The sequence below is a fragment of the Adiantum capillus-veneris genome, chromosome 3 (genome assembly GCF_014529385.1).
Source record: "Adiantum capillus-veneris isolate H3 chromosome 3, ASM1452938v2, whole genome shotgun sequence".
In the NCBI taxonomy this organism is placed as follows: domain Eukaryota; kingdom Viridiplantae; phylum Streptophyta; class Polypodiopsida; order Polypodiales; family Pteridaceae; genus Adiantum; species Adiantum capillus-veneris.
This window is the reverse complement of record NC_140933.1, coordinates 33,989,508-34,008,950: the sequence shown is the minus strand read 5'-3', so window position 1 is coordinate 34,008,950 and position 19,443 is coordinate 33,989,508. Positions and strand designations below refer to the sequence as shown.

Here is a 19,443-nt window from a genome sequence, read left to right as displayed (position 1 = left end):
ACATCTATTGCTTCATACATACGTTGCAGCAAACAATAAACCAACAGATTACTTATGTTCGGTATATCCATAATTTGACTGATGAGCACTACGGCATTTAAATAGGTTCTCCAGCCACAGCTATAATCATCAGTCTGCGTGGGCACGGTTACCTGTTCGGGCTTGACTACATTTCCTAGATCATGTTCTAACAAAAGATGCTCTACACAACATACAAGTTTTTTCGCGGTACTACATACATAACCACTTGAGTCAGCAACACATTCCAAAGAGACACTACACTGCTTTCCAAATGTACCCAAATGGACCTTACGTTTTTACACGATCGTGAAACACCCTGCTTTGCCCAGAGTTTGCGTAGTAAACAATCTTAGCTTCCATGTCAAATAACATCAGACTCCAATGATCACTACAAAGACACCATCAAAGATGAGGAGAGATTCGCAATGCAAGATGTTTTTTACAAGGCAAGAAAATACTCACGATTGATTGTACGCAGTGACTAGAAATCACGCTAGATCAAAGTTGACTCTGCTAAACTAGTTCATCAGACTCAAAAAGGAAACTGAGTTGTTCTGCAGATAAGGGGATATCAGCGGATCTATTATGTATACTTTCTCTTGAACCTCAGGGGGCAGAAGCGAGACAGCGTGGCTAACATGAACAAAAGGCAAAAATTAGACTTGAACACCAAGTGAGTCAATACCGAGCGAGTGGGGCAGCTATCGAATTCCATACGCCACTGATTCACTTGGTATTGACCATTGTCTTGGCTGAAATGAAGAACTTGGTGACAACCTTAAAGACAAGGTTCAATACCGAGCGAGTCAGCGGCGAATTCCAATTCCATAAACAACTGACCCGCTTGGTATTGACCCATGTCTTTAAAGTAGTGAACCATTATAAAGAAAAACTTGGCACCGGCCATAGAGACATGGGTCAATACCGAGCGAGTAGTACCAAAATTCAATTTCATTACCCATTGTCTCGCTTGGTATTGACCCATGTCTCGGTAGAGACCCATTTAATGAGCATAAGAATTAAAGAGAATGAGAATTACCACAAAGCAACATTGACGACCTCATTTGTTGCGAGCGAGTCGATGAAATTGCTCATGCACATGAAGTCTACTCTATCGAGGTTGGTAATGGAGGCCTCCTCTGACCTTGCAGGAAGCTGTATATGCGCATGCAGAGGCTCTGAGCTCAAAAAAATTCTTAACTCCTCTTCATTCTCCTCGTTGATTTGCTCTAAAATAATTGACTCATCTGATACGTTGGATGGCCCTTCTGATGGAGAGCCTTGCGCTTCCCTTTCTTGAGCTGTCTCCCTGGCTACCTCAGGCTCCGAATCATTTTCCTTCAATATTGGTTGCTCCATAGATGCCTCAGGCTCCACCTTGACCTGCTCTTGTACCTCATCATCCACGGTGGGCTGCGGATCCTCCATGACTTGCTCATTTTGGTGTCTAGCTGGATCCTTGATAATTGTCTCTGTTTCTTCCATGACTGCCTCGGGGTCCACTCTTGCTTGCTCTTGGCCCTCTACGGCTATCTTAGCCTGCCCATCTGTGTCGTTTGTCTCGACCCATGATCGTGTCCTTCTGCTGTTTGTTTCAGCCCTAGACAGCTCTGTCTGTCATGCACGAGGATGGAGAGGGGGGATGTTGAGAATATCCATGGTTCTACTATCCTAGATTGGTACTGGCTGAAGCAACCCTTCGTAGTGGAAATGAAGCCTACGAAGAATATCAAAATCCCGTGGCATGATAGTGACCCTGTGTGCATGGGCAGCCAAGATATATCCATCGCTGAAGAATTCCACGAGGTAGTCCTCAGCAATTTCTTGAAGGCAGAGGAGTGCACTGCTGGCCCATCGCATGCCAACTCTCCACTGCTCGCAAATCTCCCGCACTACTCGCTGGAAAGGGAGACATGGAATAGCAGGTTGAACGTGTCGTTCTATCCTGCGCAGCTCTTGCAGTACACCTCTATGCGCCTCATATCGGCGTCTTCTTGCTTGAGCATTCAAAGATTTACCTGTTTCCCTCCTAGCGCAGGCCTTAACACGAGGCACCTCTACCAATACAATAACACCAAAAGACAATTCATTTGTCAGCACAAGGGACTTCATATTTAAGGAAAGGTCAGTACGAAGCGAAAAGATGGATAGAAAAGAGTTGACTTGCCTTATTCGCTCGGTAGTGACCTCAGAAAATAGTAATGGTAGACATGACTTATATGTTCTGAGGTCACTACCAAGCGAATAGGTGCATAGGAAAGAGTTTTCCTTGCCTTATTCGCTCGGTAGTGACTTCAAAAATAGTAATAGCAGATATCACTTACATTTTCTGGTCACTACCAGGCGAACAGGTTTGCAGCCCCTGCAAAAAAATACCTTATTCGTTGGGTGGTGACCTCAGAAAAGTGTACAAGCAAGCGAACAGGTTTGCATCCGCTTATACAAAATAGCAATGTGAAGGATATCTTAAATCGATGCGGTTCTAACTGTCATGTCGTTCCCTCCGATCACCTCCCCTAATATCGGGGGGATGATAAAATTGATTCTCTCTCCCACGTCCATCTCTCATGAAACCTCATGGCAGTACCACCCTCTCATAAAACCTCATGCCCAGGATCTGCTTATTAGGCTTGTCTAAAAGTCTATTTAAGAAGCAGTTGTTTCAGAACCTCCCTCAGGGTTTCGTAGAACAACTAAAAGAAGCTTAGGATAGTGGCAATGCCTTTCCAAGGTATACTCCCGCAACGCCAGCAACACCGCATCCGGGCCCTCCTCATGAGGTCCCCCCTTGGCCCTCCCCTGATGTTACCTTTAGTGTTCTCGATCGACACAGCTCGAGAGTGGCTATTGTCAACACGGGAGTCTATTCTCGAGGTAAGTTGCTTGTAGTTCTTTGCTTTCTACTCCCAATTTCCAAGCTCCTAGTTTGAAGAGCTTACTTGCTAAATGCTCTGTGCAGGATGCTAGCCTGAAGCTGCAACAAATGCTGATTGTCAGGCAGAGGGTCTCAATCCTTAAAAACTCTCTGGAAGCAAGAAGGCCTGAAGACATGCAGCGATTGCTCGCTGAGAATGGCTCTATAGAGGCAATCATTAATTAGCTTCAGGAAATGAAGGATGAAGTGCTTGAGCTATCCAGTAAATATGAGGAGGCCATTAACTTTGCAAACATGCTTTGCGAAGAGATAAGCTGGCTGTGAACCCTAAACCCCTAAACCCCTAAACCCTAAACCCCCCGGAAATTAATAGGCCACTCTTTGTAAAGTCTGAAGTGTTTTCTAACTCAAACCCGGTGTTCAATTGTAATTTTGTTTCTTTCTTATAAAATCAAAAGGCGTATTTTGCAAAAGAAAGCCCTAAATCCTCAACAAGTAGGGGTTACCTTCCCTTATTTGCTTAGTATTGACCTCTGTACTAGCAGACATCACTTAACTTTTCTTTTGGTCAGTACCAAGCGAATAGGGCACTTCGGACCAGGTGACCTTACCTTATTCGCTTGGTACTGACCAACTACAGCAAATTAAAGGGCACGGGACCTAAATCAAAAGGCGTATTTGGCAAGGAAAACCCTAAATCCGCAACGAGCAGGGGTTACCTTCTCCTTATTTACTTAGTATTGACCTCTGTACTAGCAGACATCACTTATTAACTTTTCTTTTGGTCAGGACCAAGCGAATAGGGCACTTCGGACTAAGTGACCTTACCTTATTCGCTTAGTACTGTGACCAACTATAGCAAATTAAAGCGCACGGGACCGAAATCAAAAGGCGTATTTGGCAAGGAAAACCCTAAATCCGCAACAAGCAGGGGTTACCTTTCCCTTATTTGCTTAGTATTGACCTCTGTACTAGCAGACATCACTTAAATTTTCTTTTGGTCAGTACCAAGCGAATAGGGCTCTTCGGACTAAGTGACCTTACCTTATTCGCTTGGTACTGACCAACTACACAAAATACAAGTGCGCAGAAGGGTAGTAAGTAGCATACCTCTTCACTGTGTGTAGAGTTCCGCGTCGTTGAAGCACTGCAGAACAAGAGTAAGAGAAGGAGGATGCGCGAGAGTAAGAGGTGATGGAGTTTGCTTACCGCGTAGCGTCGATGGGGGTAGAGTTAATTAGAATGATGCGCAGTAGAGGACGCGAAAAGAGGCAGAATAGTTGAAAATTGAGATGTTTGGCGGGGGTAATGCCTCAACTTAGAATGCTTACCTCGGGGAGGGTGACAACTTCACTTATGCACGAGATTGCGGTTGGTAAATCGTACTGCATGGGAATCTGAGACCATTTAATACTGGTTGTCCTTGAGAGCGCAGCCCATGTGCCTTTTTGAGTGACCGTTAAGGGTCAGACTGACGCCAATCGCCCTTGCAGTCGCCATCTCCATCTCCATCTCGCACCTTCTACCTGGCCAGCTCTCGTGCCTTTGCTTTTCTACGCCCTTCCCCTTGGCCAGCTCTCGTGATCCTGCGTTTAGAGTCAGACGCCGATCGCCCTTGAATTCGCCATTGCCTTTGCCTTTTCTACGCCTTTCCCCTTTGCCAGCTCTCGTGATCCTGTGTTTAGAGTCAGACGCCGATTGCCCTTGCATTCGCCATCACCTTTGAATTTTTTGCGCTCTTCCCCTTGCCCAGCTCTCGTGATCCTGCGTTGAGTGACCTCCAATGGGTCGAGTCCTTTGCTTCCGCGTTGCCATCGCCATCGCCCCCCTACTGGTTCTTGCTGTCGGTGGCCTGCGACATCACCATCCAACTCGGCGCCATTGGATATTGCAGAGACAGGTTCTTTCTCCCTGCCTCTCCTCTTCCTGTGTGTTGTTAACTGTGTGCGCACCGAAGCCACTGCGTTAGGGTAAAAACGCATGCATGGTTAGAATAATTACTCCTTATGTGGTGACCGTATCGCATTCATGGTTGGAAAAATTACTCCTTGTTTGAACTATAAATCTATCACTGTCATGCAGCAGTCGTGTGTAGCTGCCCCTCTTGTAAATTATTTTTTGCTCTTCTAATCTATTCACTCGCGCTTATGGTAAAAAAAAAAACATAATATGCTATGTTGTTATCCACCTGTTCCGGATGCCACAGGACAGAACCAAGCGAATAGGACCCTTCAAAGATTCTTGGGGGACCTACTCGCTTGGTACTGACTCAACTAACGTCACCACTTATGACATTAACGCACGGGACATAACCCGTCGATATGACATTAGCGCACGGGACATAACCAAGCGAATAGAGTTCTTCGGAAATTCTTGGGAGCCCTACTCGCTTGGTTCTGAATCAACTAATGTCACCACTTATGACATTAACGCACGGGACATAACCTGTCGATATGACATTAGCGCACGGGACATAACCAAGCGAATAGAGTTCTTCAGAAATTCTTGGGAGCCCTACTCGCTTGGTTCTAACTCAACTAACGTCAACTCTTATGACTTTAGCACACGGGACAGAACCAAACGAAGAGGGTCCTTCGAAAATTCCTGGGGACCCTACTCGCTTGGTTCTAACTCAACTAATTAATGTCACCTCTTATGACATGAGCGCACGGGGTCGAACCAGGCAAAATAGGACATTGAGGGGTACTCGAGGCCCAACATTCGCTTTGTTATGACACCAAATAGTTTTGGCTTGCTTTTTCTTTCAGTCATGGGGATCATAGTCCTGGAGACAGACGTGAGTGAGGATACATGTGAAGAAAAACTATTCACATTCTTATATAACGCCCGAGCTCATCACCGTGCACCAGAACTATCAGGAATGTTCAATGCAGAGTTTTCTATACAGAGGATTATAGATTGCTCCTTTGAGTACCTACAAAACCATTTGCAACAGTATGAGGCAGTCAATTGTGACAATTCCATGACAGTTGATGGCATGAGATATGTGCACCCTGCTGACCTTGACCCTGACAAGAGTGCTTCAAGGAGAATGAATCGCTGTCTTGAAAAGTGTCCCTCCAATGCATTGCTTGTACAAGACAGGTGTATGAAGCACTTAAAAAAATGTCGCTTATTGGAATTCTACCATGGGTTTGTCTGTTACTTATACTTGCAGACGGATGGCGAGTCAGAGACTTCGCAGTCAACAACTTTCGGTAGTTGTCCATTGGCGCCGGAGGAAGAGGTAGAGGATGTGGAGGCTCAACTAAATCCAGAAGAAGAGCGGAAAGAGGTACTAAAGAAAACCTTTGATGCGGGCTTAACTCTTGTTTCTCTTGTGGATGCAACAATAGGGTGCAGGCAAGAAAGCCCAAGTATGGAAGTGACTTTGCCTCTCAATTCTGCTCCCAGCTTTGCTATGGCGGGCGACACCCACTATATTCTTCTCACAGATATCATGCATGAGCTCAATATACGGGAGGACTACTGCCTAGCGGCAATTGCAAATTTTTGTGAGGCAGACATGGTGTTTGTGGACGATGATGTAGTGGACAGTTATCTTATTGCTAACACAGCTGTCCGTGACTCACAATTCACTTCAGGGTCGCAACTGATTAAAGATACGTTCAATGAGGAAAAGTCCGGAGAGGCCGATTTGCCAACAGATGAGCAGTTTGAATTGACAACAAAACAACTCGGCTTGGAAAACATGGGTAGACACGTGGCACCAGAAGATCATATAATGAATAGTCAGTCTATTCACTTATGGGGGAGGTCGATGTTGGAAATGGACGAGAATCAGATGGTAACTTTTGTCGAGCATTCATATAGTATTAGAGATGGCCGAGTGATAAAATATCATGAACATTTTTTTTTGCTGCCAGGTGCTAGTGTATGACGATAGTTTCCTTAGAAGAGCGGGAGGCTCACGCCAAGGGCTTGTCACTGACGTCCAAGGCAAGGATGCAGCGTTGTCTCACTACATCCGGCGTTTCAACCACAAAAAGGATTGTAGAAACAATTCAAGTACTTGACAATTGTACTCATCTCACTTACGGCTAATAAATTGATTGCAATTATTATGTATATCATAATATACCACAAGGAATATTCCGATGACAATGCAAAGTTCCCTCTGTTTGCAATGAAAGCTATTACAAGATTGTGTGGTGGGCACCCCCTCCCACGAAACGTAGAAAGAGTAATTCTGATTGAAAAACAGTTTGCTCTACGTGTATTTGGCATTGGGTATGGGTGCCAGGCACTCAGAGCCCCATATTTCATGTCCTACACAGCTCAGGCTCTGGCTGTAGGGGTTGAAGACCCGGAAAGCTTATATCCATACAATAAGCGGCTGTTTCTGAGGGAAAGAAGACGCATGATGCCCGTAGGGATGCTGCCATCAACAGAGGAACGAGCTCGTCTACAGAGCTTGCACATCGAACAGGTACAAAGTGAGGAGGAAGGAGGTGCATCGAAGAGCATAAAAACGACGGCCTCAGGTCCATCTTCTCCCGCTCCTGACTCGTGACCGGTGCCACCTCGCATGGCGCTCGGCCGCATTTGAAGCTCCCCAAGCCATCTGTTTCTTCTCTTTGCGGATGTGTTGTAAAGACCGTGTAATTTCTGAACTCTTAAGAAGTTCCTTCTGCCTTGCTCTATGAATTAGTCGTCTATAAGTCCATTGGTGTAACTCTAATAGGCTATTGGCCTTTTCTTTTCCTCCCCCATGCCGAGTGTGCTTAAAATAACCTGTTCTTGCCATGTAGTGGGTTTTTTCCATGCCTTGTGTGGACCATATTGATAGTGAGCCGTATGTCTTGGCAAAATATGGACCATGGCTGAATAGTATGTGCTGCATTGAAATAAAACAAAATGGTCAGTTGAGTACAATTTAAAATTTTGTTTTTTATACGTAGAATGCCAACCTACCATGTAGTGTGTGATATGTTGCCCACCCCACCCTGTAAGGTAAGCCTTTTTCCAATCCAGCAAGGCTGCTTGAAATGATGTGAGCTTACTTTGGTCCCAAGAATGTTGCTCAAGGTAGTGGAAAATTTTATCTAGTGATTTTCACACGTTCGCCTTGTGATTATGGATTGCCCCACCACCAACATTGTCTTTAACCACTTTATGTAACTGTTTCCATTTGTTGAACAAGATTCTCCTTTCTTCTCTATCTGAATCTTTGAGGCTAAACCCAAGAAACCTTCTTTCCTTCACTCTGTCTATCGATGCTTTCCTTGGTACCTTGTATCGCCTTTGAGACATCTTAGGGTCCTCTTCAATTTTGACATTGCCTCCATGCAAACCAATGTCTGAGAGCACTCCCTCTAATGCTTTGATCACTCTTTTCGACTCACTCTCTGGCTTTAATGTCCATGCAAAACAAATGTACAATTATGAACCACCTTTTCAATTATTCGACAGAGTGCATGAAGTGTACAGACGTGAAATCTACTGAGAGGAATATCAAGCACTGGTTTAAAAGTTTTATCTTGAAGATGTCTATTTGGAGCTCTAATCCATTGCACACTCTCAAGTGATTGTGCATCAGTCATGCAATATAAGCATGGATTTGCCACAGCTGCTCCGTGTGTTATGTTGTACATATACTTAAGAGTCTTTAAGTCACCTGCCATGTGCCATTCCACTGTGTAGTCGCCAAATCCTTCCATTGAAAGAACGGTTCTGTTTCTTTGCTCACTGATGATAGAAGGAATTTGGGTTTGACTAAAAACCCAATCGAGGATTTCAAAATTTTCCTTATCAACCTGCAGTGAAAAATGAAAGCACAAAATCAACAACCAAATAATAAATATTTTTGTTATCAGAGATTGACCGAAGTATACCTGAAATGATCCTAGAGATAGAATGTTGTTTTCTGATTGCACGTTGAAGTATCGTGGATCCTCTTTCGTTATTGATGGATCCAGAGCTCTGTTCATGAGGGTAATGGTGACTCTCTCCAACTTCTTGTTCTTCAGGACCTCGCACTCGTCGAGCTTCAAAACAAACTTGAGAACCCCAACGCACTCGTCTCGACTGATGTCAAAGAAGTGAACTGCATACCTTTGCAATGCTTCAAGATCAACAAAGAGGTTGTTGTGCTCGTTAAATTGTACCTCTCTACCGCCCTTGCCTAAGAACATTGCTTCAATATGGAATGGTGACCCAAGTTTCTCAAACACCTCATCGTTTACGTGCCAGCGAGCAGCCTTTACATGTGATGGCTTTGGCAGCAATGATCCTCTCTGTACTTTATTTTGAGATTTTTTAGCTAATGCTTTGAAGAGTGCCCTGTATCCCATCTGCGAGATGCCACTCTCATCAAGTATTGCTGGCACTTCCATTGGTTCCAGCTAATTCTCGTTCATGAAGGGGGTAAGTAGCCTTCCTTTCAACTTACGAAATTTTTTCTGAGTTATCATCTCTTCAACTACTTCTTTTGGAACTAGACGGCTGTAATGCACTTCGGCATTGAAGCCTGCACCGTTCGAGTTTGGATGCGGTAAAGACCTGCCAAAAAAGCACAATGCGTTATTATCATGTATAGGAAAGTAAGTGTATCCACTTCTGAATGAAGCACATTGAAGAAACAAACTTCGAGTTACCGTAAAGCTCGTATTCATTTTTTCAGGCCACCACTACCAACCTTCATGTTATCAAGGTTGCACAGATCTCGTTTTCTTTTCCGACTACCAAGCACGGTGTCTTTCTCTCGCAAACTTGTGATCTTCTTCTCAAGGCCTTGGATTGTCTCTTTGTTTGATGAAATTTTTTGAGAGCATGCTTCATTAAGTTTCTTCAGTTGCATGTTCTCCATTGCCAGGAAGTTTCTTTGCCTTTCCGCATTCAATCCTCTCATTTCCAAATGTTCGGTGTATCCCAATAGCCCATCCTTACCATCGCCTGTGAAATGTAAGAGGTTAGTGATATTAGCAAAGGGAGGTGGCGCATTTGTTATAGGATCCTTTGGATAAATAGACCCATCGGTCCACAAATGAAAATGATGTTCCTTGTTTGTCCTTCTAAGTTCTTTCTCCCGTTGAGATAAGAAAGACTCCCTCCTACGTTTCTGCAACGGTGCGTACTCTTGCAATACATCAACATGAAGATGATGTGTGTTCTTTCTTTGGGTAAGTGTTAAAGATGAAGGGGCCGAGGATTGTAAGTTCAAATTAGTGTTTTCATTAGGAAAAGATACGTTCTCCATTCCTAGAGTTGATAGAGAAGAAGACGGAGAAATATCTCAGGTTTTGGGAGGGAAAGCCATATTCTCAAGTTTAGAGTTGATAGAGTTCGTATGGCTTATGTTTCGGGAGGGAACGCTTGTAAGTTGGCATTTCAAATCATTAGTCATAAGGTTAGTTGGATTCCTGACAAGAGAACAAAGGATAAGAATGATAAAGACGGCAGCTACCTACCAAAGAATGTCAGTTTGGCTTTTTGTTGCGCAGAAAACTATCACATAAAATGCACAAGTTAACATTTTCATTTTCTCTCTCTAAACCGACGTGGCACTTCTTACAGGGCCCAAAAGTGAGTCCAACTTTCTCCTAAATTATCATCTTTTGCTTGAAAGATGCTACCGACCACAAATTTGGATGTGGCCACTCCATACTTAATAAGGAAGATACTTGGATGGGTTCAAGCTTTCCATACTCTTTTGTAGAAGCAAGCACAATATAAGAGTGAGAATAGAAGAAAATCCTTCTTTAAATCAGTTTGGTTGGGCAAAGATGTTCAAAAATTGTTGCTCCAATATCCACATGTATATCATTGAATGTGCTAGAGAGGCTATGTAGTGGTTGCTCCTCCACCAATGTGGATGGAAATATGACTATAAATGCATAGCAAATCATAATTATAAATCCATAAGAGCATTCCACCGTGATTTCATACCCGCTTTGTATTCTCAAAACGTGTACTTACAATGTGCTAGAAATCAAGTTGGTTGTTCTAATTGCGTACATGACATTGAGAAAACATGTTGCACAAGGGCTACGGTCCCCATGTCTTTGCCATTCTTGAAGCCAAGAATCTTTCCTTTCCAATGATGATCCAAATTTGCACAATTTTGCGCACTATGAGGGCCAATAGCAGATGACTACATGTATACCCAAGCACCTTTGGTGAACTCTTGTGGCACCCACTCACCATCTATACCTCTTCTGTTGTGGCATGCAACTATTGTGACCTCATCCTTTGGCCGCCTTTGCGAAGTAGAGCTGATGGCCATGAGTGAACAAAGAAAATTAGGAGGAGAAGGAGGACCTTGCTTGTTTCTACAATATAGGTTGGAGAAAGTGAATGACTTTGCTTGGTGTGCCAATGGGAGGTGGTAGACAGAAGGGGGGAGGAGTGTGGTGGAAATGGAGATAGGAAAAGGTGAATGATGCTTGCTTCGTGTGGCAATGGGAGGGGAGGAGAGAGGAGCTTCCTTGCTGCACTAATGGAGATGGTGTAGAGGGAGAGTGTTGGAGTAGAGGGTGAGTGTGATGGTTGCAACCAAAGAGGGGTTGGAAAAGGGGTTCTAGAGAGATAAAATCACTTTTTGATTAAGGAATAGTTTTTGGGGACCTTTGGATAGTTAAAAAGGGATGTTTCAAGAGTTTTTGAGAAAAATTGAATTTTAGGGTTTTCTAGTGCATGTTTTGACTTTTGCAGGTCAAAAGATGCTTTTTTGACTATAAAATAAGTTTAGAGGGGTAAGAAGATAAGATTTGATTTTTTTAAATTTTGGGATTTTTTCAAAAATGGATCAAAAAGGAGGGAAACTTGGAGGTTCCAGGTCCCCCCCCCCTCCGCCCTCCTTCTCACTAGGTAAGAGGCCATTAAGAAGTGTACTACTACTTTGTCCCCCTACTTTTGTGTCTACCACCCTCTTCTCATTGGCCATCCTCTAATTAAGGCCTCTAATTAACCTTAATCTCAAAGGGACCCTAGAGGGTTTATATTTTTCATAATGAGTCCATATGAATTTATTCCCTTTCTTGATTAGTTTATATAAAGGTAATGCCTTGGCTGCAAACATATGAACAAACCTCCTATAGTAGTTTATGCATCTCAAAAATGAACTCAACTCAGACACCGTGGTTGGCGCTCTAGCCTATTGAATGCACTTGATCTTACCATTTTCCATTTCAATCCCATTCCTCGACACTATATGTCCCAGAAGTTGTCCCTTCAAGACCATGAATACTGACTTGAAGGGGTTTATATATATCCTTTTCTCTTTGCATCTTTTGAACACCATTTCCAAATATCATAAGTCCATTTCTTCAATGGAGAAAACTATCAAATCATCGATGAAGATGGCCAAAAACTTATGCAATAATTCACTGAAAATTTCCATCATACACCTTTGAAAATTTGTTGGAGCATAACAGAGCCCAAATGGCATCACCAAATACATGAATGCTCCACATTCAGTGATGAATGTAGTCTTGGCCCTATCTTCAAGTGCGCTGATTGTAGCCACTATACCCATGCATAAAGCTATACATTTCGTGGCCCGCAATCTTGTCCAGCATCATATATGTGAATGGTAAAGTAAAAGGATCCTTAATGATCTAGGAATCTAGTTTTTTGACGTCTATCGCGATGACCTGCTAAGAGTGTGTGTGTGTGTGATGATCAATGAAAGCCTCAATCGAGAATCAGGAATCGACAATTGACATCGATATCTACAAAATTGAGAATCAGGGGAATCAAGAATCAAAGAAGTTCGATCCGATGAATCCAAGGCAGATTATGCAAGCCCAAGGCAGGAGCAGACTTCAACACACAGCACAGGCAGACGATGGGAGGCAACTTCGACAACTCTCGGGTGTTTTTAAAGGTGTAGAAACTAGATTCATTTAAGATTTTTGGGTGCTCTCGCCTTCAAATTATCTTGGAATTTAAAAGTGAATCTCAAAATTCATAGTGGTATTGTGGTAAACTTAGAATTTTTAAGCGCCTAAAGGAAAATTAGAATTGAGACAACACTCAAAATTTTGTAAGGGGAGTTATACTAAATTGAAAAACTTAGAAAACTTACATAAAAGAAACTCTAAGGGCAACTTTATTATATTTGAAGGTGTTGGTATAGTTGAAGATGGTCAGTCTATGGAAGTGCAAGAAGCCTAGGCATGATAGTTTGCATGCAAATGACAGGGACATTGAGCAGGTGTTTGATGCAGCCAGGAGACAGGTACACCACCGGGATGGAGCACTTGCTAGTAGAAGCTGCAAGTGTATTTTGCTACCACGGGTGACATGAGAAAATGAGGAAAAGGAGTAGAAAGGGTGTGCAGGAGGAGAAGTCAAAGGAGGTTTACTCAACGACCAACGAGGGTCAATAGTCGATCGACGGTGTGGGAAAGAGAACCAAATTAAATATCTTATAAAGTGAATGCAAAATTATCTTGCAACTAAAAAAAAAGGGAATCGAATGAGCTATGGGGGCTCTATAGTTGTCAAGTGGAGAAGATGCTGAGGTGGGTGGCAAAGGAGAGATGAGCGTCACTCTACATGGAATAATAGGCTTGTAATGAGTAAGGTCGGCAGAGAGAGTACAGGGCTGGAGGTCGACATGCAGGAAAAGAAGCAGCGCCTCTAATTGCAAAAAAAACGAGGGAGCTCTGAAGACATGAAGGGGACGGATGGCCAGTAAGGAGGCTGCCAAGGTGAGCCAGCTGGGAGAAGCGTGAGTTTTGAGAAGGAGGAGCAACCCGGGGTTTTGAAGGAGGGCTACTACAGGAGAGTAGGAGTACGAGCAGTTTTGGATGGTTGTGAGCAGTTAACAGAGGTGGGTGGTTTATGCCATCGAAAGCAAGCTCCAAGGCCGGCTGCGAACAAGGAGGGTCAGAAAGGGTTGCACGGTGGCCACTTTATGAGAAAGTTCGAGGGGAGGACCAGTTGGAAGTGCACAGTGACTGCATGGTAGAAGAGGAAGGGAAGGAAGGGAGCCGCCGATCAGATGAGCGGCCAAGCTTGAAGAGGAAGAGGGCTGCCTAGGAGCTACCTTTGAATGAGCGGCCAAGCTTGGCCAATCAGATGAGCGGCCAAGCTTGAAGAGGAAGAGGGCTGCCTAGGAGCTACCTTTGAATGAGAATAGGTGGACGCCAAGGGTTGCATCACAGCAGGCACCTGATTGATGCCATCATTGTCTCTATATGTTGTTTTGTGATGCATAATGTGCTTGTAGTTGTCTCGAGAGGCTTGAATTCAATCGTCTTTTCAATCTAATCTCGCACAGTGAGTCCGTGGTAGCGTTGCTTCGAGACAGGTTGTGTGTGAGTGCAGAGAGAGAGAGGGAGAGCGGTTGTGTTTGCAAATCACAGGTGTGTACGGTCGAGGCGTGTATAGCCTCCCGGTGTGGGTGTGTTTACAGATTTGGGGAAAGTTTATGCATCATTGGGTATGGTTGTATTCATGGTTCTGTTGTGATGAGATGGTTATGGTTGGATATGTTCAGCTGGTGATCCCCAAGGCGAGCTTGGTAGTAGAGATTTATAGAGAAGTGTGTGTGTGTGAATTTTTGTGTGGTTAGGGGTGTCGGATATTCACTGGGCTATAGAGAGGTAGTTATTTTGTGTGCTGGGTGTTTTTCCCTTCCCCCTTTCCATCAATGGTGCCCCCACTGAGGATCTATTGATTGCTCCTCGGTGAAGATTTAAAACCTGAAGATGATGCCCGATATTGACTTGGTGATTGTTGGAGAAGAAGAGACTGCACATTGGTTTTCTGACCTGGAGCTATACCTATTGCATATGAGAATTTATCGAGATGAAGCTAAATTGAAGGCACTACCATTGGTTCTACAAGGACAAGCCAAAGCCTGGTATGAAGGATTGGAGGTTGCAGATCAGCAGTTGTTGAGCGAGATTCGCAAGCGGTTTGTCGAAGCTTTTCAAAAGTAGGTTTCTCCATCGGACTTGGGTGAACAATTGAGCAAGATGAAGCAGGATGTAAGTGAAGATTTTGCATTGTTTTTTTATAAATTTGAGTCTATTTGGGAGAGACTAGCTACTGTTACATGTGTGCAAAATGGAGATCATTCAAGCGAGAGCAGTTTCTAGCCTGCTTGCATCCGCATATCAAGGAGAAGGTCGAGTGTGGTGGTGCAAAGGACTATGCGCAAATGGTTTTCTTGGCGAAGGTAAAGAGCAGGAAAGCAAAGATATGGCTGGAGATGGGCTTGTTGAAGCCTGTAATTTATGGGTATATCTCGGCAACGGAGCTTCATCATATGCCAAAAGAAAGTTCAAGTGTCAAAGAGGTAGCTATTTTGCCATTGGTAAGTCATTCTGGTCATTTGTTCCAATTTGGTGTATTGTTGTACAAGAGTTTGTTAGCCCGGCTAGCAAGGATGTGATCCTAGCCGAAGTGTGTTTGCATGAAGAAGCAAATGAAGATATGGATCAGAGCTCACAGAACAAGTTTCAAGATGTTGGCAAAGCGATGGTCGAAGCTGTGCAAGAAGAAGCTAGCCAGGGGGTTGGGCAACCTTGCCCTACCGATTGTGTTGAAGAGTAGCAATGTATTCCAGAAGGTGTTGGCGATGTCAACCTACCAAAAAATGAGGTAATAGATGGCTTTTTTTCTCTCTAAGCAGATGATATGGTCATAGAAGAAGTCCTTGAAGAGCATGTTATTGTTCAAGCAACGGTGGTCGAGCAATCCAATTTGCTCTCGCATGGAAGTGGTTGAAGATGTAGCATCAAAGGCTATGGTGGACGAAGATTGGCATGGTGAGTCAGGTATGGCGTGTATGCCATTTGAAGGACCTACAACAGAGGGTATGATTGGAACACAGGTAGGTTTGGCTATGCAACAAGCAGTGGTGGTGGAAGATAGGTTCCAAAGATGGGTGTTATGATATTGATGGACATGCTTTTGAAAGTTGCTTTACAGGTAGTTTTGTACGGTTTGCAAAGCTCTCTTGATTAGGGGTCTGCTATGGAGAGCTCTCTAGCAGGTGAGAGGATAATGACGGTATGGTACATGTGCTTCACAGGTTGGTTTATAGGCTTGTTTTGTGTATGAAACCGACTAAGTGATATAGGTTGTTGAAGATCAATGCTATGAAAATCTGCACGAGAGGCTTGTTTTTAGGTTTACAGGTGCACAAAAATGGTTGATTATGCATGTACTATAGACGGATGGCTATGCTCAATGCCATGTATTTGATCCTGGTGGAGTTTGCATCACAGTTGGGAGAGCCTATGGCTTTCCATTTGATTAGGGGGGATTCTACAGCTGATAAAATCTCTCTCTATCTATTTATAGCTTATGTACATACTAATTTTTAGTTTTCTAATATGCAATCATATCTTATCTAAATAATACAGTGGTTGAGCATGAATGCTCAACAGGGGGTTGGGCAATGATGGCACAACTGAAGATGGTCAGCCTATGGAAGTGCAAGAAGCCCAGGCATGGTAGTTTGCAGGCAAATGATAGGGACATTGAGCAAGTATTTGATGCAGCGAGGAGACAGGTACACCGAGATGGAGCACTCGCTAGTAGAAGCTGCAAGTGTTTTTTGCTATTCACAGGTGACAGGAGCAAATGTTGATATCACAAGATTGAGAATGAGACAAGGCTGATATAGGTGTTATGAGATTTATGATATGGGATTTTGATTGAGATATCTGTAGGACACGCTACTTGACAGGGTATTCAACTTGACAGTGCTCTTTTTTTATATGTATGCTAATTATGATATTCGTGCCAAAGTACTTGAAGCTTTTGGTTGATTCTTCCCCAAAGTACTATCCATCTGGAGGGCATTGAAGCTCATTGAATCTATGGCAAGGAGGCATGACGACGGGAAGCTAAGAACATTTTTTATAAGGAAAAAGAGCTCAAGAGTCGAAAGGGTGTGCAGGAGAAGGAGTCGAAGGAGGTTTCTTCAACGACCAACGAGGGTCAATAGTCAATCGACGGATGGGAAAGAGGACCAAATTAAAGCTCTTATAAAGTGAATGCAAAATTAGCTTGCAGCTAAAACAAAGGTAATCGATTGAGCTATGGGGGCACTATACTGGAGAAGATGCTGAGGTGGGTGGCAAAGGAGAGATGAGAGTCAGTCTGCATGAGAAAGTAGGCCCGTGATGACTAAGGTCGGCAGAGGGACTACAGGGCTAGAGGTCGACATGCAAGAAAAGAAGCAGTGCCTCTAATTGCAAAAAAAACGAGGGAGCTCTGAAGACATGAAGGGGACGGATGGCCAGTGGGGATGGCGAGAGAGGAGGACTGGAAAAAATACAGGGGGAGGCTGCCAAGGTGAGCAACTGGGAGAAGCATGATTTTTGAGAAGGAGGAGCAACCCGGGGTTTTGAAGGAGCGCTACTACAGGAGAGTAGGAGTACGAGGAGTTTTGGATGGCGTTTATGCCATCGAAAGCAAGCTCCAAGGCCGGCTGTGAACAAGGAGGGTCAGAAAGGGTTGCACGGCAGCCAGTTTATGAGAAAGTTCGAGAGCAGGACCAGTGGGAAGTGCACAGTGAGTGCATGGTAGAAGAGGAAGGGAAGGAAGGGAGCCGCCGATCGGATGAGCGGCCAAGCCTGAAGAGTAAGAGGGCTGCCTAGGAGCTAGCTTTGAATGAGAATAGGTGGATGCCAAGGGTTGCATCAGAGCAGGCACCTGATTGATGCCATCATTGTCTCTATATGTTTTTTTGTGATGCATAATGTGCTTGTAGTTGTCGCGAGAGCCTTGTATTCAATCGTCTTTTCCATCTAATCTCGGACAGTGAGTCTGTGGTAGCGTTGGCTCCAGATAGGTTGTGTGTGAGTGCAGAGAGAGAGAGGGAGAGCGCTTGTGTTTTGCAAATCACAGGTGTGTACGATCGAGGCGGGTATAGCTTCCCGGTGTGGGTGTGTTTACAAATTTGGGGAAAGTTTATGCATCATTGGGTATGGTTGTATTGATGGGTCTGTTGTGCTAAGATGGTTATAGTTGGATATGTTCGGCTGGTGATCCCCAAAGGCGAGCCTGGTAGTAGAGATTTACAGAGAAGTATTTTTGTGTGGTTAGGGGTGTCGGATATTCACTGGGCTATAGAGAGGCAATTATTTTGTGTGCTGGGAGTTTTCCCCCTTCCCCCTTTCCAGTGTTTACACTCAATTTCTCTATACTTTGTAGGTTTCCTCACCTTCAAACTTTAAATTTAGACATAAATTTCAAAATCTAGAGGAGGGATTACACTAAACCTATGATTTTTGGAGCATTCGGCTATACTTCACTTTTTAGCAAAAAAAAATTAAAAATTTTCGAGAAAAAGATCCTTCTATTAGTTACTGAACTGCCCATAGGGCTACAACCACCTCTTCAAGAGAGGGCTAAACAAGCATGATGGGAGACTCTCCCAATGAAAAAACTAGCATATGTACAATGGGGCTAAATCAAGAAATGGGAGGAGGGAAAAGACACACAGGTGGTCGGTAATGCCATTGGAGTACTCCCTGGACCATGGTGTAAACAGCCCACGACGCCATAGACGAAGGAAAGCCTCTCTGCGCTCCGGCAGGCGGTCGGAACTCCCCTGTCGTCCCTCAAGATGTCGTCTAAGAGTATGGATCAGATCTAGCCAAAAATCGTGAACAGTCTCTATTGGTGGCACATGGCGAGCCTCAAAGATGCAGAAGTAACGGGCCTGCCAGATGAACCAGAGTGCCGGGCCACTGATGAGCTCCCAACACTCCTCTCTCTCATTGCACCACTCCTGTGGAGTAAGCTCTATAGTAGGATGGAGTGTAGGTCGCCCCTCCTACATCACTATCATCATGGTGGTGGATGATAGCTCAAACTGAAGTGCGAGGCTCATGAGGGTGGACCAAGCTGCTGCTCCCCAAGTGTCTTATCGAGCCCTGGAGAGAGCAGGGATCAGCCAAAGAACTCGTAGCCACACCTGCTGGGCCGAGGGACAGTCCCAAAGATAGTGACACTGACTCTCCACAAGATGGTAACAAGTTGCACATGCGACTGAGAGACCACTGTAGTGTGCACTAGCCAGCTCCCAACTGTTGTAGCTCTGTGTGCGACCAGCCACTGAAAAAAGGTGACTCCCCTCGGTTGTTTGGAGTCCCACAACCTCTCCCAGAAGGCTGCCAAGAACTCAATTGTGAGACCCTCCTCCTACCAATGATGTGCTACAACGGGGCGGTCCTCTCTCTATGCTGCTAGTATATGACGTCCCAATCGAATAGTGTATTGAAAGAAAGGGACTCCTAGGTGATCTGCAGAAGAGAAGGGGTCCCTCCAAATCCACTCACCAAGATCCCACTGAACTTGTACCAATGGACAACACTCCCAAGCCCACAGCCTCCAGTCCTGTCTCAAGAGCTGCTGGGTTAGGATCTATGACACACGTCCTCCCACAGATGCCCACTACTCGTATCCTCTGAAAAAAGCACTCTGCCACCTGTGGGGCCTCTATTGCAACTCGCTGTAGGAATCACCCTCCCTAAAGATCAAAGAAAAGGGATGAAACAATCTCTGAGCAGGCCCCGACGGAGATGAGAACATCTAGTCGCGTGAAGGCTCCCATC

General features: G+C 44.4%; 1 pseudogene; it reads left to right on the top strand.

Moving 5' to 3' along the window:
• The first annotated feature begins 13,412 nt into the window (after positions 1–13,412).
• LOC147460723 (uncharacterized) lies at positions 13,413–17,751 on the top strand (annotated as a pseudogene).
• Positions 17,752–19,443: the final 1,692 nt, after the last annotated feature.